We start from the raw sequence: 27,778 nt of genomic DNA, 5'->3' as shown, positions 1-27,778 counted from the left end.
CAGAATGATTGGATCAATTTACAACTCCACCAATAATGTATTAGTTTCCCATTTTTCCCACATATCCTCCAACATTCATTATTATCTTTTCCTGTTATCTTAGACAATCTGAGAGGTATATAGTGGTACCTCTGAATTGTATTAATTTTTTGCTACTTCCTATAACTGGCTTAATATCTTCTCTAAGAATCTACATGCTCTACCACTTGGTGCATTTATATTTAATATTCTTATTACTTCATTTATCAAGATGTACTTTCCTTCCTTATCTCTTTTAATTAGATTTATTTTTACTTTTGCTTTTTCTTAGAGCAGAATTGCTATCCCTGCTTTCCCTGCTTTTTTTTTGCTTAAGCTAAAGCATAATAAATTCTGCTCCAGCCTTTTATCTTTACTGTGTATGTATCTCCATTTCAAATGTGTTTCTTGTAAACAATATATTATAGGATTCTGTTCTTTAATCCGCTCTGTTATTTACTTCTGCTTTATGGTACAATTCTATTCATATTTATAGTTAAAATTACCAGCTCTTTGTTCCCCTCTATTGTAAAACGATGAAACTCTGAGTTGACGCTCTGAGGTTGGACAACCAAGTACTTAAAGCTAATTAACAATGGGACAATACTCTATTAGCACATACTTGGAAAATTGCCCTTCCCACTATTTTGTGCTGGTTCAATCTTTTGGTGTATACAGAGAATTGTGGGAAGGATTATGGGGTAGAGTTTCTTGAGCAGGAGAAAACAGAGAGGAAAGGCCATGCAGATCCTGAATCAATCCAATTCACTTCTACCCCTAAGACCAAGAAAAAAGACCAAGACTTTTGGTTATTGTGACTCCGGCTGATTCTAAGGTATCCAGGGTGCTAACCCAGTCTTCACACTCTATCCTTTTTTCTCACCTGCATATACTTTTGTTCTCTCTTTCCACCTTTTCCTTAGTAATGTTTTATTTTTAACTTATCTCAATCTTCACTTGCCCTATCTTCTATCACCCCCCCACCCATTCTCTTGCTTCTTTCTCTTATTATTTCTGCCCTTTTTATCCAGCTCTTTCCTTTTCTTTCTTTTTCTTCTCCTACTTCTTTACAGGGTAAGGTATATTTCTATACCTAATTGAGAGATTAAGTTATTCCCTCTTAGAGTCAAAACTTATCATATCATGTTTCAGACAATGCTCATCCTCCTTCCTTCTTTCCCTCTATTGTAGTAGGTCTTTTTGCCTCTTCATGCTATCTAATTTGTTCTATCATATCTCTACTTTCATTTTCTCCCAGTACAGATCTTTTCCTCATTCCTTAATGTTACTTTGTTTCATATCATCAAATCAGAGCCCAATTATAACCTCAGTCCATATTATTACTCTTTTTTCTGCCCCACTAACAGATATAATTCTTAAGAGGTACAGTTGTCATTTCCTCATCTAGAGATTTAAACAGTTTGACTTTCAATAATATATATTTCTCCCCTATTTACCTTTCTATGTTTCCTTGAATCCTGTGTGTGAAGATCAAATTTTCAGTTTAGTTCTAGTTTCTCAAATAGAAATGATTGAATGTTTCTTACTTCATTGAGAATCCATGTCCTCCCCTGAAAAATGATGCTCAGTCTTGGTGGGCAATTAATTTTTGGTTGTTATCCCAAGTCCTTTGCTTTTTAGAAGATGATATTATAGGCTCTCTGATTCTTTACTGTGTATGCTCCTTGGTAATCTTGACTATTGCTCTTTTATATTTGAATTGCTTTTCTCTGTCTGCTTGCATTATTTTTTTTTTCCATTGAGATTATAGTTCTGGAGTTTAGAACAATGTTCCTTGGAGTTTTCTTTGTAAGATTTCTTTATGGAGCTGATTAAAGGATTTGTTCAATGACTACTTTTCCCTCTATTAATAGTAGATCATGGCAGATTTTGTTGATGATCTCTTGAAGAATGTGATTTAGGCTCTTTTTTTAGTCATGTTCTTCAGGTAGAACATTACTTTTAAAATTGTCTATCCTCGATCTATTTTCCAGGCATGTATTTTTATTCTTTTTAGTTTGTTTGACAAATCCTCGATGATTCAGTCATTAGCTTTCATTTGCCCCATTCTAGTTTTTAATGTGTAATTTTCTTCAAATACTTTTGTATCTCTTTTTTCATATGATTAATTCCACTTTTCAAAGTATTGTTTTTTTCAGTGGATTTTTTTTTTAAATTTGAACATTTGTATTTTTTAAGGAATTGCCTTGCTTTTCCAAGTTATTGACTCTCTTTTGCATATTTCTTGTTTCTTTTCCCATTTTTTCTTCTACTTCTCTTATTTGCTATAAGTGCTATGAGCACTTCCAAGAAGTCTATTTGGGCTTGAGACCAATTCATATTACTCTTTGAGATTTCCTTTGTGGACATTTTGTCCTCATCTGAATTGGTGTTTTGGTTTTCTCTGTCACCATAATAGCTTTCTATGGTTAAGTTTCTTTTATGTTTATCATTTTGTTTCTTGATCATTTTCTTTCTTTTCTTTTTGTAATTCCCCCTTTTTAAATTTTATCATTGATTTCTGATCTTGGGGTAAAGAAGATGCTTTGCCAAGCTTCCCACACAGCTCTGAATCTTGGCTTTGACTCCAGGGACTAATTGTGTTTGATGTTTTGCTCTCAGGATAGGGTAGCTTTATCTGTTCTTTCCTGGAAACAGTCTGTTTTCCCAGAATTTGCCTTCTGACCTGGTACTAGGGGCAGCCCTCTACTGGATTGTTTCTCTACTTAACCAGGTCCAAAGGTCTCAGTTTCTGATCTGCTGTGTTTATGACTCTCTCACTGACTTCCCCAGAGTCCTCCTGAGCTGGGATGAGCTCCGTTTTAACTCTAATGAGACTGATGCTTCTGAAAGTTCTTCCAAAATCTTGAACTCAAGAATTTCATTTTATCAGATTCTGTTCAGAGGCTTGGTTTCATGTGATTGATTTTGGAGAGAGAATGAGAGAGTTCAAGCAGATTCTTGGTTTCACGCCACCATCTTGGTTCCACCTCTAGAAGTCTCTAAAGACCACTCTTTCTATCATCCTAAGCTGCACTATCTGGAAAAAAAAATGACTCACTGTGATATTTTTATTGATTTTCCTGCTAAAAATACAGATTAATACATTTTTGAAATGGTTTTTGAGAGCTGTGGGAACTCAGTCAAAAAAAAAAAAAATTCTGACCTTACTGTGCCATTTTAGGTTTGAAACAGTCATACTAATATACTTAATGAAACTAGCTATTTTTCAAATAATTCTGTATATTAATTTGAAATTAATTGAAATTAAGGAGGAAAAATGATACTCATCCTTTATAGCTGACCTGGTGATTCCAACACTGGTAATATTTCAAAGGACATCAAAGAAATACACAATCATCAGAATATTTAAAATATTCATAGCAATACTATTTGTTTTAAAATTAGAAATATGAAATAATATGGTTACTTATTATTTGGGTAACAGTTATAAAATAATTATATAAGTATAATGGAATTGTGTTTTGTTATAACAAATGACAAATATAGCATTTCCCCCCCCCCCAAAAAAAGGGAGATATGAAATATTCATTCATTTCACTTAACCAATTTTATGAGCATATATTTAGGCAAAACAGCTCCTAATAATTGCCCACATTTTATTATTTTTGTGGTATATTTTTACATTTAATTTTTAATAAAAGTTGTTTTTTTAATAAAATTATCTAATCATTTATGATATTGGAGTTTATTTTTCCATGCAAGCAGATTTTAGTTTTGTTCATATGCTCATTTTTCCTATCTTCAATTTTATAAATCATCTTTTGATTCTTTACTTCAATTTCATTGTTTAATTGATAATTTTTATTTGTTTTTTGTAGCTTTTTTTTCAGTTTCATGCTCAATTAATTGATATGTTCTTTCTCTCTTTTATTAATATAAGCATTAGAGTTATAAATGTTCTCACAAATACTGGTTTGATTATATCACAAATTTAGCATTTTGTATAATGGTTATCATTTTCTTTAATGAAATTATTAATTAATCTTTTGATTTGTTTTTTTTTTAACATACTCCCTGTTTAGGATAAAATTATTTGCTTTTCAAATAATTTTTAATTAGTGTTTACAAGGAAATTTATTGAATTCATTTTTATCACTATGTGTTATGAAATGATTGAATTTAGTATTTCTATTTTTCTACTCTGACTTATTAGGTTTTTAAACCCTAATATATATATATTTTTTTGTGAAAATGATATATACAGTAAGGGAAAAAGTATACTCCTTTCTATTTTCATTGAGTTTCTCTTTATTATATCTAACTTTTCTAAAATTCAATTCACTTCATTATTCTTATTTATGTTATAATCATATTTATCTAATCCTAAAATACATGTAAATTTACCCTCTAATATAATTTTACTGTCAATTTTTTCTTTTGATTCATTTAATTTTTCATTTAAGATTTGGACAGTATGCCTTTGGTGCACATATGTTTATTTTGACAGTTCATTTATGATATGATATGATATGACAGGATTTTAACAAAATAATCCCCTGATTATCCCCTTTAATTTGGTCTTTATTTTTGCTTTTGTTTTCTCCAACATCATGATTGCTTACTCTGCCTTTTATTAGTTCAAGGAAAGTGTAATACTTTTTGCACCAGTCCCTCATTTTAACTATGCATCTTTCTGCCTCAGGCATGCTTTCTGTAAATAACATTTCTAATTTATTTTTCTGTCTGCTTCCTTTTTAATGAGTGAGTTCATCCCCTTCATATTTACATGCTACTTCTTTATTTTAATTCACCTTATTTTCATGTTTATATTTCTCTTACTCTTTTTAGTACATTTTTCTCTCCTCAACAGTTTGTAATGCTTATGAACAATGTCTCCCTTAATCCACTCTCTGTTTTATTATTCTCCCTTTCTCTTAGTCTCTTCCTCTTCTGCTTTTCTGTTGAATAAAGTGGATTTCTCTATCCAACTAAATCAGTATGTTTGTTCTTCCCTATGTCAAGCAATTCAAATGAGTGTGATATTTAATTTTTGCCTACCTTCCTTATTTTTTCTTATACTTTTTATACATCCTTTTACATGCGATAATTTTCCTATCATTTTCCCTTCTGTAATCTTTCAATACATCCTTATTTTTCAGCCTTCTATTTTTCTTTTGAGATCCTTCCAATGTAGTAAAATCATACCTATAACTTCTATTTATGTCTACTTTAAAAAAATTTGTTGATGAATATGTTCTTGGATGTTATATATTTTATTTTCCCCTTTGGGAATATAGGCAGTTTAACTTATCTCATGATTTGACATTGGTGTTTACCTTCTTATGGTCATTTATTTGAATGTCAAATTTTATATTAAAATCTAGTCTTTTAATCAAGAAAGGCTAAAAAGTATTTTTTACATAAAATGTTCATTCCTTTCCCTTATAACATTTTGTTTGGTAGTTTATTCTTTGTTGTAATCTTAATTCTTCCTACTGAAATACATTCCATATAAACTGTTCCTTTTTAGTGGTACTGTGACTACTGGTATTTGGATACTTTCTAAATTATGTAATTTCTTGAAATAGGGTATTAATTTACACTTGACTAATCATTTCCAATTGCAAAAATGGTCAAAAGATATAGACAGACAATTTTCAGATGATGAAATTAAAGTCATTTATACTCCTATGGGGGGGGGGAATAGTCTAAATCTATTGATCAAAGAAATTAAAATTAAAATGACTCTGATATACTACCTCATACTTCACAGATTAGTTAAAATATGAGGAAAAGGAGTTGTGAGAAAACAGAGACATTAATATATAGCTGGTGAAGTTGTGAACTGATCCAACTATTCTACAGAGCAATTTGCAATCATGCCCTAAAGGATATGTGTGTATGTAAATACACACAAACATACCCACACATACACGCACATACCACATACACACACACACAAATGTATTTATGCCACAACAGGGCCTGTATCCCAAGGAAATCATAAAAGAAGAGCAGCTATTTTGTGGTAGCAAAAAATTGGAAAAGGTGTGGATGCCCGTCAATTGGGGAAAGGCTAAATAAGTTTTGGTATGTGAATGTAATGGAACATTGTTTTTTCTATAAAAAATGATGAACAATGATTTTAGAAAGACCTGGAAAGATTTACATAATCTGGTGCTGAGTGAAACAAGCAGAATCAGGAATATTGTGTATGCGGTAACAGCAAGATTTTGTGATGATCAACTATGAAAGACTTAGTTCTTCTCAACAGTTTTATGATCCAAGGTAATTCCAATAAACTTTGGACAGAAAATATTATCTGCATCTGGATAGAAAACTGCAGAGACCAAATGTAAATTAACATGCTATGTTCCTATTTTCTTCCCTTTATTCTGCTTTCTTTCTCTTGTGTTTTTTCCCCCTTTTATGATTTTTTCTCTCCCAAAATGATTCATAAAGAAATGTACATTTAGAAAATAAATGTAATCAGAAAAATATAAAAATTTCCATTTGACTAATCCTAATTTTTAAGAAATTATTTTCTTCAGGAAAGTTTTGTACCTTTTTTTTTTTTTTTTACCAATTAGACAATTCTGTTTATTAAGGCATTATTTTCCAAACTTTTTGAGCCACTTTAACCAAGTTGTTAATTCTCTTTTCAAAATTTTCTTGCATTGTGTACATTTCTTCCCTATTTTTTACCTTTACTGCTTTTTTAGATGAAAAAATTGACATTTACAAAATATCACTTTCTTCATCTCTTTTAGGAATTCTTTTTGGTTTATATACAACATATATTTTTCTTTGAGCTCTTGTTTGCAGATAATTCCACATCTTTATCTTTTCCCGAGTTTGTCTTGAGCTTCCCTGTCATCATCATGGCTTTTTATAGTCAGTTTCTGCTTCTCTGTCTTTTTCACCAGTTTTCTCTTCCTCCCCCTCCTTTTCCTCATTCTCCTCTTCATCCCCCTCCTTCTTCCTTCTTCCTGCTTTGTTGTTGGTTCATTATTTTTCTTGACTTGAAATTTTATATTAAATTTGAAATCTACTTATTTAAAAGTAAGGAGGTAAGCCTCACTGTCATGAGCTTCACATTTTTCTGCCCTTCTATTTTCACAATTTTCAAATTATGATGATCTGGAGAGGACAGGGAAGAGAAAATGTGGTCCTTGCTGTGCTCTTACTCAAGAAGAGTTTACTCTTTGGGACTGCAAGTGATAGCATTCCTCTCTGCCATGGGACTTCTAACAGGAACTAAGTCTATAGGTGCTATTGCTCTGGTTTTCACCACCATTGTCAAGATCTACAACTGGTGTTTGTGCTAAGCTGAATTATAGACCAGTTGACACTTCGGGGTAATAGAAATCTGCTTTCAACCTCCTAAGTTATACTGGGCTGGAAAAATGTCTCATTACAATCCTTTGTCATTCATGCAATCCCAGAATTTGATTTTTAAGGAAAAGTTTAAATTGCTTTATAGGGAATGTACAGAAAGTTCAACTAGAAGTTTCTCAATTCTCTGTCATCTTGGTTCTACCTAGAATAATTGCATGACTAGTTAGAAAATTAATTTATTAGGATCCAAAGAACACACACATGTATGCTTACAGCAAAGTTAATAGATGTGGAGCTGTATTAAACAGCATAATAAGCCAATCAAATTCTAAACAAATAGACAAATTATGCTCCTGGACAACTAATGAAAAACATTCGTGTGAGCAAAAATCAGGGAAATATTTGGGAAGAAAGGGTATGCATGTGTCCATGTAACTTCCTCAAGCTTTCCTCAATTTAATATCAGATTAAGCCTCTAATCTGGTTTTGGAGTGACAAAACCCACAAATATTTGGAGTATAACAAATTTCCAGAAGAAGGTACTTTAGAAAAACTTCAGAAAAAGTCTGTTTCAATTGGGCAGGAGGAGAGGCTGCCAAGCTCAGACAGAAGTGCAGGGAGCCTGAGGCAAGGAGCTGGGACAAGGAGTCAGGGCATTGCTATGTCTATCCACAGAGGAATCTACTATGAGGCTCTTAGACTACTCTGTCCCAGTTGCAAGCTATTAATTAATCAGATTTGCTGTAGGACATCCAAGAGTAAATACAAAAGGCAAACTGTGAGCTATTGAGTCCGGAGGGCCACCCTTACCTAGCTCAACCCCAGAAATCAGTCAACAGAACTGCCCCAGGGCAAACTAAAGCAGCAGTCTCCCCTTTGCCTTGAGAGCAGATCTCAACCATTAAAAAATGAATAAAAAAGCAAAAAGAACTCTGACCATAGACAGCTTTTATGGAGAAAGAGAAAAAAACCCTGAGGATCCTAAAGACAAATCAACACCAGATAAAACCACAAAGGGAGAAATGAGTTGATCAATATGATAATATCAGACACATTTCGCTTCACAGACAATTTTGTTTCACCCTCTAGGGAAGGAAGAGGAAAAGGGGGAAAGGAAGAGGAAAAGGGGAAAAAAAAAGGGGGAAGACTAATAGAAGGAAGAAGAGAAGTAGAAGGGGAAAGGTATAAAAGGGGAGGCTGCAAAAGGAAAGGGCTGTTAATGGGAGGGGGTGATCACTGACAAAATACTGGGGAGGAGGAAAGGGGAAAGGGAAGACAAAAATATAACTAGGGATAAAGAAGATGGCAGGAAATACAGAGATAGTAATTTTACCTGTGACTGTGAATGAGATGAACTTTCCCATAAAATGGAAGCAGATAGCAGAACGGATTAAAAGACAGAACCCCAGAATTTGTTGCTTACAAGAAACTCATTTAAAGCAGAGTCATATATTTATAGTAAAAACAAAAGACTAAGGCAGAATATATATATATACATATATATATATATATATATATATATATATATATATATATATATATGCTTCAGCTAAGGTTAAAAAAAAAAGGGGGGGTAGCAATCCTGATCTCAGATCAAGCAAAAGGAAAAATAGATTTAATTAAAAGAGATAAGGAAGGAAACTATATCTTGCTAAAGAGCACCATATGTAACGAAATAATATCAATATCAAATATATATGCACCAAGTGGCATATCATCCAAATTCCTAAACAAGAAGTGAAGAGAGATGCAAGATACAAGAAGAATAGGACAGCAAAATTATACTAGTGGAGGATCTCAATCTTGCTCTCTCAAAACTATTCAAATTGAACCACAAAATAAATAAGAATGAAGTCAAGAAGGTAAAAATGAATCCTAAAAAAGTTAAGTATGATAGGGCTTTGGAGAAAATTGGAAATAAGATAGAAAGGAATATATACACACACACACACACACACACACACAAACACACACACACATATAATATAGACATATATATCATTTTTTTTCTCCGCAGTAAATGGAACCTATAAAAAATTAGCCATATATTAAGGCATAAAACCTCAAAGTCAAATGCAGAAAGGCAGAAATAATAAATGCATTTTTCTCAGATCATAATGCAATAAAAATTACATGCAATAAAAGAGGAAAATAGATCAAAAATTAATTGGAGGGTCAGCGAGAGGGCGCAGTGGATAGAGTACCAATTCTGAAGTCAGGAGGACCTGAGTTCAAATGTGACCTCAGAACTTAATACTTCCTAGCTGTTTAACCCTGGGCAAATCATTTAACCCCAATTCCCTTAGTAATAATAATAATAATAATAATTGGAAATTAAATAATCTAATTCTAAAGAATGAGTGGATAAAACAATAAATCATATTCACAATCAATAATTTCATCCAAGAGAATGACAACAATAAGACAACAAACCAAAATTTATGGGATGCAACCAATAGTAATTAGTGAAAATGTTATATATCCTCAGATGCTTACTTGCATATAATGGAAAAAGAGAAGATTAATAAATTGGGTTTGCACCTAAAAAAAAAAAAAAAAAAACTAGAAAAAGAATTTAAAAACCCAACGAAATACCAAATTTGAAATTGTGAAAATAAAGGGGGAGATTAAAAAAACTGAAAATGAGAAAACTATTGAGGTAGTAAATAAAACAAAGAGCTGGTTTTATGGGGAAAAAACATCAAAATAGCTAAAACTTTAGTTAATTTGATTAGAAAAAGGGAAGAATTTTATTTTTAGTCTCAAAAATGAAAAGGGAGAACATTTTCACCAATGGAGAGGTAATTAGAACAATAATTAGGAGTTATTTGCCTAACTATATGTCAATAAATATGATAATCTAAGTGAAATGCAGGAATACCTACAAAAACATAGATTGTCTAGATTAACAGAAGAGAAAATAAGTTACTTAACCAGTTCCATTTTAGAAAAAGAAAGAACATGCCATTAATCAATTCCCTATGAAAAAGCCTCCAAAGCTAGATGGATTTACATGTGAACTCTACCAAACATTTGAAGAACAATTAATTCCAATATTATACATATTATTTGAAAATATAGGGAAAGAAATCCCACCAAATTCTTTTTATTACATAGATATGGTGCTGATATTGAAACAAGGTAGGGTGAAAATAGAGAAAAAAAATTATTTATCAATTTCCCTAATGAATATTGATGCATTTATCATAAATAAAATATTAGCAAAGAGATTACAGAATGTTATTTCCAGTATAAAACACTATGACCAAGTAAGATTTATACCAGAAATGCAGGGCTGCTTCAATAGTAGGAAAACTATTAGCATAATTGACTATATCAATAACCAAAGTAACAAAAAGTATTTGATTATCTCAATAGATGCAGAAAAAGCATTTCAGAAAATGCAACATGAATGCGTATAAAAATACCAGAGAGCATAGGAATAAATGGACTTTTCTTTAAAATGATCAGTAGTATCTATTTAAAACCAACAACAAGCATCGTAAAGTATGGGAAAAAAAAACAACCCTAGAATTATTCACAATAAGATCAGGGTGAAACAAGGTTGCACACTATCACCATTACTATTTAGTATTGTATTATAAATGTTAGTTTGGGCCACAAGAGAAGAAAAAGAGATTAAAGGAATTAGAATAGGTAATGAGGACACCAAATTATCACTTTAATCAGGATAAAAAATAAATCCACAGAAATCATCAGAAAGAAAAAATTGCAAACAGTTTACACTCATTTCCCAGTGTTCCTTCTCTGAGTGTAGCTGATTCTGTCCATCATTTATCAACTGGAACTGAATTAGATCTTCTCCTTGTTGAAGATATCCACTTCCATCAAAATACATCTTCATACACTATCGTTGTTGAAGTGTATAATGATCTCTTGGTTGTGCTCATTTCACTCAGCATCAGTTCATGTAAGTCTCTCCAGGGCTCTCTGTATTCATCCTGCTGGTCATTTCTTAAAGAACAATAATATTCCATAACATTCATATACCATAATTTATCTAACTATTCTCCAATTGATGGGCATTCATTTATTTTCCAGTTTCTACCCACTACAAAAAGAGCTGCCACAAACATTTTGGTACATACAGGTCCCTTTCCCTTCTTTAGTATTTCTTTGGGATATAAGCCCAGTAGTAGCACTGCTGGATCAAAGGGTATGCAGAGTTTGATAATTTTTGGACATAATTCCAGTTTGCTGTCCAGATGATTGGATTCTTTCACAACTCAACCAACAATGCATCAGTGTCCCAGTTTTCCCACAACCCCTCCAACGTTCATCATCATTTTTTCCTGTCATGTTAGCCAATCTGACAAGTGTGTAGTGGTATCTCAGAGTTGTCTTAATTTGTATTTCTCTGATCAATAGTGATTTGGAACACTCTTTCATATGAGTGGAAATAGTTTCAATTTCATCATCTGAAAACTGTTCATATCCTTTGACCATTTATCAATTGGAAAATGGCTTGATTTCTTATAAATTAGAATCAGTTCTCTATATGTTTTGGAAATGAGGCCTTTATCAGAACCTTTAAAATATTCTGCCAGTTTGTTACTTCCCTTCTAATCTTGTTTGCATTAGTTTTGTTTGTACAAAAGCTTTTTAATTTGATGTAATCAAAATTTTCTATTTTGTGATCAATAACGATCTCTAGTTCTCCTTTGCTCACAAATTACTTCCTCCTCCACAAGTCTGAGAGGTAAACTATCCTATATTTCTCTACTCTATTTATGATCTCATTCTTTATGCCTAAATCATGGACCCATTTTGATCTTATCTTGGTATATGGTGTTAAGTGTGAGTCCATATCTAATTTCTTCCATCTAATTTCCAGTTTCCCAGAAGTTTTTGTCAAATAATGAATTCTTATCCCAAAAGTTAGTATCTTTGGGTTTGTCAAACACTAGATTTCTATAGTTGTACACTATTTGGTCCTGTGACAAACCTATTCCACTGATTAACTAGTCTATTTCTTAGCCAATACCAAATGGTTTTGATGACTGCTGCTTTATAATATAGTTTTAGATCAGGTACAGCTAGGCCACCTTCATTTGATTTTTTTTTTTTCATTAATTCCCTTGAAATTCTGGACTATTTGTTCTTCCACATGAATTTTGTTATTTTTTCTAGGTCATTAAAATGGTTTCTTGGGAGTCTGATTGGTATAGCACTAAATAAATAGATTAATTTAGGGAGTAAACTTTATTATATTTGCTCAGCCTATCCAAGAGCACTTGATGTCTTTCCAATTATTTAAATCTGATTTTATTTTTGTGGCAAGTGTTTTATAATTTTGCTCATATAATTCCTGACTTTCCTTTGGTAGATTGATTCCCAAATATTTTATACTCTCGACAGTTGTTTTGAATGGAATTTCTCTTTGTATCTCTTGCTGTTGGATTTTGTTGGTGATGTATAAAAATGCTGAGGATTTATGTCGATTTATTTTGTATCCTGCAATTTTGCTAAAGTTGCAGCTTATTTCTAATAACTTTTTTTATTAGAATCTCTGCGGGATATGGCTCTTTTAAAAAATGTGATGGTTCAAATCAGTTCCAATGATCTTGTGAAGAAGAGAGCCATTTATACACAGAGAAAGGACTGTGGAAACAAAAGTGTATTACAACATAGAATTTTCACTCTTTTTGTTGTTGGTTTCTTGCATTTTATTTTCTTTCTTTTTTTTTTATTTGTTATGGGAAAGAACTCTGAACTTGAAAAAAAGAATTAGTACAAAGTACTAAGTCAGTGGAATTGATAGAGACAATAGTTATCTAATTTAACATGGATTGATTTAATCTTACAAGGAGGTGTTATGGGCCAGAACCTAAAATAAGGTACTAAGTGGAAATGAGGAGACAATGGTTAAATCTTATTTAGCATTGATTTAATCCTACAACAAATAATGGTTTCCCAGTGATATAATGATTGGTTTATACTCAGTGTGGAACATACAAACAAGAAGTTCTCAGGGCCAAATAGGACAAGCCCACTAGAAGATTTTGGAGGCTGAGACAGATTCCTTCCATTGTCCCCCTTTGGGGTGGCTGGAGGCTGAAGCACAAACCTTTGGATTTGGAGAGATTCAGAAGGCAGAGAAGAGCAGGAGCTCAAGCCCACAGAACCAAGGAGAGATAGGCCTCCAAAAAGCTACCTGGGCTGCAGGAAAGGAGACAAGATTTTGAAAGAGATATTAAAGGATTTGGACTTTAATCCCTGGCTACTCCTGTGGTGATTGCTGAACTCAAAGGAAGGCTACCTCCAGAGACCTCAAGAAAACCTCAACAGATAATAGTATATGTTAGAGAGAACGTTACATGTATTCATATATTGAATTTAATATATATTTTCCCCATGTTTAATAAATATTGGATTATTTGCTATTTAGGAGAGGAGGTGGGGGAAAGGGCAAGAAATTGGAACACAAGCTTTTGCAAGGGTTATTGTTGAAATGTTAATATTAAAAATTAACATCAAAAGATATTTGCATATCTCTTGAAAATGAAAAAGCTTTACTAAAAAATAATAAATTGTCAAACTCTCCAAAAAGAAATATTTGATTGAATTAGAAAACCATTAATAAAACATTTTAATCTTGAAAGTGTCATATAAATATTAGTTAATATTTTAGGTCAAGAAAATTTTGCCTCACAAAAGCCTTTGTCATTCTTAATAGAAAATTTGGCCTACTTTAGGGTTAATATTATTGATTATGTTGATATATAGTAATGTATCTCTTATAAATAACTACTACAGATTTGAAGCATATTTTAAAAATAGTGATTTCTTGTTCTGAACACAGTGTAAGCCATATCAGGAAATTACAGATAAAGTTTGGAGTTTCTATGGTAACTCCATGAAACTATAAAGATTAATGTCTCTTTAAGCTAAAGGAAGGATATATGACTAGATAGGTTCTTTAGTTTGTTGGTACATGACTGATAGTAGAATTGTCCTCAGGGAATTCTTTAATATACAAATAGATAACTGACTTTTTCTTGAAGTCAAGAATTTGGTTCTTAGGTTCACATTAGAGCCTTTGGAAAATAGGTTTGCTTTGCAAATCAAAAAAAAAACACATTTTTCCAAGCCCATCCATTTTGAGATCAAATAATCTTATTCATTTTATTACCAAGTTCATGAATAATAATGGCCAAACAAATGCAACCGAAAAAATGACCCAGTCAATGTATTCACAGATGTCAGCTTCTAATGCAGGACAACGCTTTAATAAAATAATTTACAAATAAGTAGGAGCATAGAATCAGTTTAAAAAAAAAAGTTGCTTTGCATTGACAGTATTCACTATGGAATAGCTCCCTCTTGATTAAAACTTAGTGTTTAGAGAAGGAAAAAAAAAAGACAGTTTGAATGACTCTAATGAATGTGTCAGAGTTAGCTTACTTAATTGGGGAAAGTACATTTGAATCTTCTAGTACCTTCTTTCAGATTCCAATAATGTAGAGATTGAGCATCATCAGCAAGAGAAGAGAAATGCTGAGCTTTAAACTTCCTCTGCATTTTGAGTTAATGTAGGCTCCTGACATGAAGGACAAGATGGTCCACTGACAATTAAAGAAATGCTTCACCAGCTTGGACTATTTGCTATTAATATGCTTTACTTCTACCCAATATCATCCAGGTGAATCTTGGATGCACTTTGATATTTAAACTATCATCAGAGATGATAAATAATATAGATCATTATGGAAAATTACCTCATGAATGAAAGGAAGTTATAGAAGACTGAACTTATTCAAGGTAACTTTTGCTTGAGGAATAGCTGACATTTTCCCGGTTACTAAAATGACACAGATGAACTGAGAGAGAGTGAAATAGGAGCAACTTATGGGAGAAATAGAGACAAGATTAGGTAGCATCGTGGTTACAATGATGGTTTACCTGCAGGAAAAACTGAGTTCAAACCTTCTTCAAATATCTTTTGTGTGATCCTGGCCAAATCATTAATCTCTATGTCTCATTTTAATCATCTCTAAAATGAAGAAATTGGATTTAATGGCCTCAAAAATCCCTTCCAATTTTAAATCTATGATGCCATGAGAAAATAGAGATTGGGGTTCAGATGAAAAAAGAAATGCAAATACATACAATAAATGAAATGGCATTTACGATTTTGAAATGTTTGATTTAATTTCACATATATATGCAATTCTGAGCTTTTGAAAACAGTACATAGCTACTGTTTCAGTAATATTTCTATGAAACTTAATGGACCTTTTTCTCCCATTGCTCATATTTATGTCATTGTGAGTGTTTAATGACATGAACTGTTACATAAAATAATGTATATGATGAAACAATGCAGTAATTACTTTAGCTAACAAATGAAACCCATAAGACTAAAGTGGTATTGTTTTCAAAAGCTTGACTTTTTTATTTTCCTTTACTTTTAATTGGAAAAGCTTAGCTTTTATTTATTCCAAAAGTAATGATTATGTCAGTGCATATTTAGCCCTTTCAGTAATAATGATGGGCTTCTCTAAGGTTCTGTGGGAAAAGAACCATGACATAAAGGATTTGGTAACACTCGCTTATTCATGTGATCTAATCTACTTAGTTGTATGAAATGTGCCTATTCTTCTAGTGGGCTTCTTGACAGGTGTACACAATTCAAATTCTCTAGCTAATTACCTCTGCTAAACACTCTGAAAAGGAAAATGCCTGACCAAAATGATGAACCATATTGGCTTGAGGATTCCCCAAAGAATTCTTAGGAAACTTGATTTAAAAAGAAATATATAAAATTCAATATCTATCTCTAATCCATGGAGCTATATTCGTGGTTCTAAAAATCACAGAATTTGTGAGTTGGAAAGGGAATCAGTGGCCACTTTATTAAACCTATACATTTACTCCATAATTGTTTACCCAACCTCTACCTAAATATAACCAAGAAAATAAATCTTGAACTAAGACAGTTCTGTTACTTACTAACTCTGTTTTATATATATAATTTTTCTAAATTAAATCCATTTTAACTTTCTGGTTCTACTCTCTGGGTCCATTTTGAACTATTCTAATCTTTCCATCATATGAATGTCTTTCAAGTCCTTAAAAACACCTATCCTATGTCTCCTCCCCCCAATCCCCTCCCATTTTTTTTCTTTTTTTTAGGCTAAGATTAATGCTAATTTCTTTTCACCAATCATCATCTAGCCTTGTGTGTCTTCTCTATCCAAGGTGTCTTCTCAAACAAGTAAGTCACTTTCACCACTTAAATAGATAGCTTCCTTATAGCTTTGTTGGGATGAAATCCTTTGCTGGTTGAAAGCCCTTTAGAATACTAATTGAAATAAATTTTGCTTCAGAATTTGTTGTCTTATTACATACTAATTGTAATTGCCTGAGTTACTTGGACTTAAACTCTTTAGCTCCCTCTATCAATAAACACGTTTATTCAGCACACATTAGAAGAGAGGCAATGTGGTCTAGTAAGCTAGCCTAGAAGCCATGTAGATCTGAGTTTAAATCCAATCTTTCACTCATACTGAAAATATGAAATTAATGCCTAGGCAAGTCACTTAACCTATCTATGATCTAAATACTCTCTCAGATATTGTAAGTGAAAAAATAGTATAGCTATGTGGCATAATGATGTTTATAATCCAACAAGAAGGGCAAATCTGAACATAGTCTATAGGATGGGTCTTCTCATTTTACAATATTTCTATTATACACACACACACACACACACACACACACACACACACACACACATATATATATTGCACCTATGATTATCTATCTAAGTCATTGATGTTATGGGTATGTATGTATGTGTGTATATATATATTCATATGTGTGTGTGTGTATGTGTGTGTAAACACTTGTGTGTTGTAAATTGGACATAGGCAACTGGGAGGAGACTTCATGTGTGAGATGGTATTGAAATGAGCTTTGAAAGATTCCAGAGTTGTCTTGGGAATAGAGAAATGTAGTGGGAGGGAGGAAAATTTGGAACACAAAGTTTTGCAAAGTTTAGAATGTTGAAAACTATTTTTGAATTATTTGGAAAAATTAAATACTATTTTAAAAAAGAAAGCCAGAGTTTCTAATGGTCAGTTTCTGAGAAGTGAGTAGTTCAGCTATTCCAGATAAGAAAGTCATATGGCAGAGGTGTGGTGATAGTGTGAGCAGAGAACAGAAGTGAATGTAAGAACTGCTGTGGAAGAAATTTTGTAAGATTTGTTAATTGATCACAAATGAGGAAAAGTTGAAAAGTGAAGTAAAGTAAGCAGTCTTGTATTATCCCTATGTTGGGGACCTGGGAAATTAGAAGGATAATCTTGCCCTGAATAGAAATATATAAATTAGGATGAGCAATGATCACCTTTGATGTGTGTGATTAATATTTTACCCATTAGGAATCCTACTCTCCTAACCATTCCTAATTTCTAGGAAATATGTTTTTTTAGTATCATTGCTATACTTTGTCTGGTATAGACATATGCAATTTCTGTAAAAATTGAAGCCATTAAAATGAGGGAAAAGAAACCTGCTTCAAGGTAGTAAATATGCATAATATTCGATAGTTACAAATTTTATGCACATAAAATCAGCTTATATAGGAAATGTAAAAATATATTCCACACTATTTAATTTGCTCATGTCTTGTCCTATATAGTACTTTAGATCTTTAATCAAAATATTTCACTGCCAGGATAGTTTATAAATACATGACATTCTTACTCACTAGACACTCCAAACTATGAGCTCCTCAAATCAACATCTACTGATCTTCATAAAACAGCCACTTTGTACTTTACAATGTAAACAACTGTTTTCTCAATGTGATTCTTTTTACTTTTCCCTCACATTAAAAGGGAAAAGTTATTCAAAGGATTTATCCTTTTTCATATTATCATTATGGAAATGATACTAAGGGAAGGTTACAAATACAAATTCAACCTGTCTTGACTTCTGGAAAAAAGTATTTCCAATCAAACTACTGAAAATTAGTATTTCTCTCATATCCATATGCCATATTTATCTCTTCTGAAAATTCCTTATTACACTTAGGATATAGGAATTAAACAAATGTCCTTGGTAAATCATAAGCATATTTTTACAAGACAATATTAGAAAGAAAGGATATTTTGAATGAGAGGGGTGACTAAAATCCTAAATCTTATATTTATATCATATATATTTTATATATTATTATATTATAATATATATTATATATTATTTATATTTTATATTTTAGCTACATAACCTTGAAATAGAAGTTCCCTTGTCTATCCAGGTAACAGCTATCTCACCCTAGAACATGGGGCTTTAAACTAACTGATCTCTAAGGCATCCTCTAGCTTGAAAGTTTTAAGCCCCATAAATCCAAGTCCCAGAATGGTTTGGAAAAAAAAAATTCCTGAAACAAATATTTGTAACACAGTAAAGCAATTTCCTGTATTGGCAAATATGGAAAATATGTGTATCATCTTGTATATTACATACATCTTATATTTTTTAAAAATTATCATATGGTAGGTAGAATTATTCATCATTTAGATCCTCTGGAATTATAGTTATTCCTTGTCTTTCTAAATTGTGTTTTATGTATTATTATTGTAGAAATTATTCTCCTTGGTGGACTTTCTTTCAAATTATAATTATTTGATACTACAGAAAAGAACTACTAGAGCATTTTTTTTTTTACACACAAAGTTCCTCTAAATCTTTCTTTACCATTTTTTGATATACCCCTGGTACTGGTGTTTCTGAGTCAAATGATATGCACAAGTTAGTGATTTTGGAGAAATAGTTGCATTTTTCCCCTAGAATTGGCCAAATTTTTAAAGGTGTTGTTTTGCTCATTGAATTTATTTCCCATTTCACCAACTCTCTTTTTCAATGAGTTATTTTCTTTTTCTATTTCACTAATTTTATTTTTCAAGAAGTTGTTTTCCTTTTCCACTTCACCAAATCTTTTTTTTTTTTTTTTTTTTTTTTTTTTTTTTAAGGAAGTGGTTTTCTTCAGACAACTTCTGTGGTTTTTTTTTTTCCAAACTCTCCTGAAAAACTTTGATTTACTTTTCCCATTTTTCTTCTAACTTTTCTTTTCATTTCATTTCTTTTTCTTTTTCTTTTTCTTTTTTTTTTTTTTTACTCTTTTTGAATTCTTCAAAGAGAATTTGATTTGGAGACCAACTTATATCCCTCTTTGAGGCTCCATCTTGAGTTGTTTTGTCTTTAATGTCCTCAGAGTTAGAGGTCTGTTCATTCCAATTTACATATTAGCTATCCATGATCAGAGTTTTTTGGGTTTTTTTGCTCATTTTTAAAGGCTCCTAAAGTAAAAGGGAGATTGTCCTGAACTACTTCTACAGGGCTGGTGATAGGGGTTTTATGATGCCCTGCTGCTAGTGTTGCTAGTTACTGAGTGAGCATGGTCAAATCCCATTTGTTATGCTGGGGTTCAGGGCCTCACTACTTGCCTTTTATAATTGTGATGGAGGTATTGCAGCTAGTCTGCTGATCTACTGGCTTCTGAATCAGGCAGAGTAGACAATGCTGCTGTGTTTTGGCTAAAAGCCTCTTACTATATTTCCCACATAGTGGCTCTCTGCCATGACCTCTCTGCATTATACCTGTGCTTGAATTTGTCCCTCCATACCCAATTGAGACAGACTTTTTCTGAAGTCCTACCAAGATATCTTTTAATAGAAATTTGTTACACCTCAAATATTTGTGGTTCTGTCTCCACAAAATCTGTTTGGACACTTGATCTGGTGTTGATTCTGAGCTAAATCGGGAAGAGCTGAGAAAATTCCTCTCTATTCTCTGCCACCTTGGCTCCATCAGCTTTTAAATATTTTTTTAAATATCTTGAAAATTGTTGATTTGAGATTGCTTTTTCAATAATGAGTAGGAAATACTTAATATAGTTTCCCTATTTTAGTCCAACCTCACAATTCATCCATTGTGCCTGTCTTAGTCTATTGGGGTATGACCTCAAGTTTCCATTGCTATCTCTCTAATAGACAATACTAGGATATTTTTCAATTGATTTCCATGACACAAAGTTGATTTTGGGTGACTGGAAAGAGTGATTCAGAACAGTGAAAAACAGATCATATCAATATTAAAAGAGAAAGAAGTAAATGACAGAAATATGGTAACAACAAGGAGGGGATAATTTGTATAACCATGCTTATAAGCATGGTTATCATCCTTAGATCCAGAAATGTCTGGAAAAACTTTCCTTAATATCTGAAAGATAGAAGATATCATTTGATGGGTTGTCATAGCTGTTTTGAGGAATTGAGCAATCAGAACAAGAGAAACACAAGAAGCAATTGACTATAGTGACCAAACTACCTGTAGTTCTTTAGATAAGTAAAAAAGTACATTATACAGATGAAGACAGAAATCACCTTCTCTGCCTGTGCACCATTATTTGCTTCTTTAGCAACTGTTGTCTCTCCTTCTTCTCCTACCCAATGTACCTCTGTATTGTACTTATGATAGTAGGAAAGAAAAAGTAAATATTCAGAAAATGAAATTATTTGTTTCTTTCCCTGATATTCAGGAGACAAAGAAGAGTGAGACTTAACATTTGGTATGGTAAGAGAGACTGAGTGAGATCTGCTACAATTTGTATTATTGGGCTAAGGAAGCAGAGAGTTGGAGTTTATAGGAATGCCAAAGCTATAAATATAGAGAGAGAAGAAAAAAAAAAAAAGATGAGAACAGAATATGAAGGATCCACAGCATAAAGAAGTAAAGTACAGGAACTACAAGAAATATAAATGTATCTTTTTATAATCTTAAAAGGTTGGAGCTGTGTATGCTAAGGAAAAGGAGTGCAGTATTCTAAAAGTGTCAAATGCAAGGTCAGTGTTTTGCTTTTTATTTTTGTTTTGCCAGTTCACTTTGACATTTTTACAAAAGAAGGAAGGAAGATTTGGGATCTTCTTGGCTTGTGAAATACTTTTTAAAATTTGATTTTTTAGAAGCAAAATTAAATTCAAAGATTTTTGTCCTTCTGTAGTTGCCTTTTTTGTCAATTTCCTTAAATTGAATATTCTACAATATTTGCTTGACACCATCAAAGGGATCACAGAGAAAACATGCTTTTTTTTTTCTTTCATTACCCATATGTTGCTTACCTTCTCCTCCCCACTTCTTATAATCAGGTAAAAATGAGGAAATGTCAGATTGTGATTTCATTTTTAACAACAACAACAACAAAAATTAAAATAAGGTCATTGACAAATTTGTAATAATCTTCTAGATATACTGTACTTTAAAATTTGATATATCTCTAATGATAATGTTATATGCAATCCAATTATGTATATTTTATGCTCCCGATTATTAAAGCATAGCTATTCTTGCACTTCATCAAATGTTGCACTCATAATTTCAGACCTGAAAGAGATCTTAGAGCTCATCTAGACAAATTGTTTGAATTCTAGATAAAAAAATTGAGGCCCAAACTGAATTGATGTGCCCAGAATAATACTGCATATTAATCATTCAAAGTCTGATGATTTTTTTTATATTATTATAAATCTTCAAATTTTATGTTAATATTTCAAAAAGATCTGTTAGATGGTTCTAAGCAGAAAATGAATAGTGATCATGTTCTATTTCTTCATAGAATTGCAGAACACAAATATAGATATAACTATATAATCAAAATATATTTCAAGCATGCATGTTAGTGTGTTTATTGTAAAATACCTGTAATTACTGAAGAATAAAATAAAACTTTGAATCTAGGAATATTTTATTGTTTCCTGCCTCACTCTTATGCTGTCTTTCCTCATCCTCTCAACATATTTCCTTTCAGGACTACCCTGTGACTCTGCTTTGTCATTACCACCATTTTTCCACAGCCTGTAGCGCAGCAGTGTTTGCTTTGGTATTTCTGAATCATCATCCTAGAAGTATGAATGATATGATTCCTACGCCCTCTCATCTGATGAAAAGTTTTTTTTTTTTTCTTTTTGTTTGTTTGTTTGTTTGTTTTAATAGCTTTTAGTTTACAAGATAAATGCATGGCTAATTGTTTGGCATTGACAATTGCAAAACGTTTTGTTCCAACTTTTCCTCTCCTTCCCCCCACCCCTTCCCCCAGATGGCAGGTTAATCAATCATGTTAAATATGTTAAAATATAAGTTAAATACAATATATGTATACATGTCCAAGCAGTTATTTTGCTGCACAAAAAGACTCAGACTTTGAAATAGTGTACAGAAATGCAGGCAGACAAAAATAGAGGGATTAGGAATTCTATGTAGTGGTTCATAGTCATCTCCCAGAGTTCTTTTGCTGGGTGTAGCTGGTTCTGTTCATTACTGCTCTATTGGAAAAGATTTGGTTCATCTCATTTTGAAGAGGGCCACATCCATCAGAATAGATCATCATATAGTATTGTTGTTGATGTATATAAATGATCGCCTGGTCCTGCTCATTTCACTCTGCATCAGTTCCCTCTATATTCATCTTTCTGGTCATTTCTTACAGAACAATAATATTCCAGAATATTCATATACCATAATTTATTCAGCCATTATACAATTGATGGGCATCCACTCAGTTTCCAATTTCTGGCCACCACAAAGAGGGTTGCCACAAACATTCTTGCACATACAGATCCCTTTCCCTTCTTTAAAATCTCTTTGGGGGACGGAGCCAAAATGGTGGAGAAGGCATACACAACTTTCTAAGCTCCTCTCATACCTCACAAACAATAATTAAATTCCAGCCTCAAAAATAGAACTTGACTGGCAAAATTCAGTAAGACTAGAATACAACTCACCAGCCAAAGATAATCTGGAAGTTTATCAGAAAAAAAATTTGTCCTGAGGGGCTGGAGCAGATCAGTGCAAACCAGGAGGTGGGAGAGTCTAGCAAACAGAGTAGACAGGGGAGGGGTAGGTCTCTGTGGTTAGAAAAAGTACAGAGATGAGTCTGGTATAGGCTGATTCCTCTGCCTTGGTTATAAAGCAGCAGGCTAGCAGAGAAATTAGAGTCAAAGGCAGAGGGTACTCTAAAAAGTGCCAGATCCTAACAGGACCTGCCTATACCCCAAAACCAGAAGTGACTCAGCACAGATCACAATAAAGCTGTATGGCCTCATTCTGCAGGACAGGCTTTTCCTTGGAGCAGTTACAAATCTGCATGGCAGAGGGTCACAGCCTGGAGCAACCTTAATCTGCATAGAGGGGGCTTGGCCTGAAACAATAGAACATCTGCAGTGTGACTGTGATTCCAGGGTAGAGACACTTCCAGTCTGTGTAGGGGTATTCCCTGGTCAGCTGATTATACCCACAAATCCACAGCAGGCTTTGGCTTAGGGTAGTGACACTTTCACTGCCCAGTTTCTAGCCTCAGGGCAGTCGCTAATCCACACAGCAGGGTTCTTCACTGGGCAGTTCCTTAGTTCAGCCTGTGCAAATCAGGTTTAAATCACTTCTAGTGGGGAATACTTTCCCAGAACACTCCCCTACCTCACTGCTCTTTACATCCTGTTGGCACATATCCTTGTTTTTCAGAGGAAGCTGGTAACCTCCTTGCCCTGAAGGCAGACTCTACAGGCTTTAAAAAGGAGTAAAAAAATCAAAAGAATTATAACTTCTATAGAAAAAGAGAACAGGTTCTCAACCCCAAGGAAACTAATAGTAAACAGCCTCCAGTCAATACCCCAAATAATGGCTCTCCTAGAAGAGACTATGAAAAACCTCAGAAGAGAGTTAAAACAAAAATGGGGAAAGGAAAGAGAAGGTATCCAAGAGAGTAATAACTTCCTGAATGGTGAATTGGAAAAGGTAAACAACTTCTTAAAATGTGAATTGGAAAAGGTAAACAATTCCCAGGAAGTGCAGGGAAACAGAATTTGTGAATTGGAAAAGGTAAAGAAATCACAGAAAAGTAGGATTTGGGAATTGGAAAAGATAAAGAATTCCCGAGAAAGTAGGATTTGTGAATTGCAGAAAGAAAATAATTCACTAAAAAAAAAAAAAAAAAAGAGTCAAATGTAAAAAAAAAATTCCATAGAGCAAAACAACTCATTTAAAAACTCAATTGGACATATACAAAAAGAAGTCAAAAAGGTTAATGAAGAAAATAACTCATTAAAAATCAGAACTGAACAAATTGAAATGAATGATTAATTGAGACATCAAGAACCAGTCAAGCAAAACCAAAAAAAAAAAAGAAAAATTAGAGAAAAATATTAAATATCTCCTTGGAAAAATGACAGACCTGGAAAATCAATCTAGAAGAGATAATCTAAGGATTATGGGACTTTCCAAAAATTATGAAGAAAAAAAGGGCCCAGATACTATTTTACAAGAAATCATCAAAGAGAACTACCCAGGTGTAATAGAATCAGAAGGTAAAATAGACATTGAAAGAGTTCATCTAACACCTTCTGAAAGAGACAGCAAAATACAGACACAAAGGAATATTGTGGCCAAATTTCAGAACTATCAGACTAAGGAAAACATATTACAAGAAGCCAGAAAAAAATAATTCAAATACTGTGGTACCACAATATGAATCACTCAAGATCTGGCTGCCTCAACATTAAAGGATTGAAGGGCCTGGAATATGATATTCCAAAAGGCAAAAGAACTTGAATGCAGCCAAGAAAAAAATTCCGCAGCTAAACTGAGCATTTTCTTCCATGGAAGAAGATGTACATTTAATGAAACTGAAGAATTCCAATTGTTTCTAAGGAAAAAACTAAACAATAAATTAGATCTTCAACCATAGGACTCAAGAGAAGCAGAAAAAGGTAAAAGGAACTCTTGAGAACTATATTTCTGTTGTGGATATACATCAAGACTATATGTATAACTTGATTTTACTGATATAGCATAAAAAAGGGAATTAGAAAAGGAAAGAGGATAGTGTCAGAAAAAGGGGAAAGGGGAGATAAAAAGAGGGAAAATACATGCCACAAAGAGGCAAAGGAAACCTATCATATCTGAGGGAATTTAGAGAGGGGGAGGGACATTGTGCTAGCATTTCTAATACAATATTGAACAGTAATGATGATGGTGAGCAACCTTGTTTCACTCCTGATCTTTCTGGGAATGGTTCCAGGTTATCCCCACATCTGATGCTTACTGATGGTTTTAAATAGATGCTACTGATTATTTTAAGGAAAAGTACATTTGTTCCTATAGGAATGGATGTTGGATTTTATCAAATGCCTTTTCTGCATCTATTGAGATGATCATATGTTTTTTTTTTTGTTAAATTGGTTATTAATATGGTCAATTATAATATTAGTTTTCCTAACATTGAACCAGCCTTGCATTCCTGTAATAAATCCTACTTGATCATGGTGTATTTTCCTGGGACTTATTTTCTGTTGTCTTTTTACTAATATGTTATTTAAGATTTTAGTATCAATATTCATTAGGGAAATTAGTCTATAATTTTCTTTCTCTCTTTTCAACCTACCTGGTTTAGTTATCAGTAGCATCTCTGTGTCATAAAAGGAATTTGGTAGGACTTCTTCATTCCCTATTTTTTCAAATAGTTTATATAGCATTGGAGCTAATTGTTCTTTAAATGTTTGCTGGAATTCACATGTCAATCCATCTGGTACTGGGGATTTTTTCTTAGGGAGTTGATTAATAGTTTGTTCTATTTATTTTTCTGAAATGGGACTATTTAAGCAATTTATTTCCTCCTCTGTTAATCTGGGAAGCCTATATTTTTGGAAGTAGTCATCCAATTCAATTAGGTTATCAAATTTATTGGCATAAAGTAACTCCTTATTACTGCTCTAATTTCCTCTTCATTGGTCAAAAGTTCTCCCTTTTCATTTTTAAGACTAACAATTTGATTTTCCTCTTTTTTCTAATCAGATTTACCAAAGGTTTATCTATTTTATTGTTTTTTTTTTCATAAAACAAATTCTTAGTTATATTTATTAATTTAATAGTTTTTTTTTAACTTTCAATATTATTAATTTCTCCTTTTAATTTTAGAATTTCAAGTTTAGTATTTGATTGGGTGTTTTTAATTTGGTCTTTTTTTAGCTTTTTAAGTTCCAAGTTCAATTCATTATATTCTCTTTCTCTAGTTTATTCAAGTAAGCCTCTAAAGAAATAAAATTTCCCCTTATTACCACTTTTACTGCATCCTACAAATTTTGGTATCATGTCTCATCATTGTCAGTATCTTGAGTGAAATTATTATTTGTGTCTATAATTTGCTATTTCACCCAATCATTCTTTAGGATGAGATTACTTAGTTTCCAATTACTTTTTGATCTATTTACCCCTAACTTTTTGTTGAATATAGTTTTATTACATAGTGATCTGAAAAGAAAGCATTTACTATTTCTGCCTCCCTCCATTTAATTTTGAGGTCTTTATGTCCTATTATATGGTCAATTTTTGTATAGGTTCCATGAACTGCTGAGAAGAAAGTATACTCCTTTCTGTCACTATTCAGTTATCTTTAAAGATCTATCATACATAAGTGTTCTAATATTCTATTTATGGCTTTAATTTCTTTCTTATTTGTTTTGTGATTTGATTTATCTAATTCTGGGAGTACAAAGTTGAGATCTCCCACTATTATAGTTTTCCTGTCTATTTCTTCTTGCAACTTTCTTAACTTCTTCTTTAGGAAGATAGATGCTATACCACTTGGTGCATATATATTTAATACTGATATTGCTTCATTGACTATGCTACCCTTTAGCAAGATATAATTTCCTTCCTTATCTCTTTTAATTAGATCAATTTTTGCTTTTGCTTGATCTGAAATAAAGCTGGTTACCCCTGCTTTTTTGACTTCACCTGAAGCAGAATAGATTCTGCTCCATTCTTTTACCTTTACTCTGTATGTATCTCCCTGCTTTAAATATGTTTCCTGTAAACAATATATTGTAGGGTTCTGACTTTTGATCCAGTCTGCTATCTGCCTCCACTTTATGGGAGAATTCATCTGATTAACATTTATGGTTAAAATTACTAATTCTGTATTTCCTTCCATCTTATTATCCCCCGATTATGCTTTCCCTTTTCTTGCCTCCCCTTACTCCCTTTCCCAGTATTAAACTAATGGGCCCCACTTGTGTCACAAAGCTCTCCTTCTTTAGGATCCCTCTCAGTCCATTTTGCATCCCTTCCCCTTTCTTGTACCTTTCCCTTATTACTCTTTCCATTTTCCCTTTTCCTCTTCCATTTTTTAATTAGGTGAGAGAAGATTCTCGTTTAAAAAATATGTTAATCATTTTCTCTATGACCCAACTCTGATAAGAGTAAGATTCACACAATGTTCCTCCCCCTCTCTAAATTCCCTCAAAGCTGGACAGTTTGCTTTGCCATTTTGTGGGATGTAAATTCCCTCTTTTTATCTCCCCTTTTCCCTTTTTCTGACACTATTCCCTTTCCATTTTTACTTTCCTTTTTATGTTATATCAATAAAATAAACTTTTAC

The sequence above is a fragment of the Sminthopsis crassicaudata genome, chromosome 3 (genome assembly GCF_048593235.1).
Source record: "Sminthopsis crassicaudata isolate SCR6 chromosome 3, ASM4859323v1, whole genome shotgun sequence".
Classification (NCBI taxonomy): domain Eukaryota; kingdom Metazoa; phylum Chordata; class Mammalia; order Dasyuromorphia; family Dasyuridae; genus Sminthopsis; species Sminthopsis crassicaudata.
Note: the sequence above shows the minus strand (reverse complement) of the source record.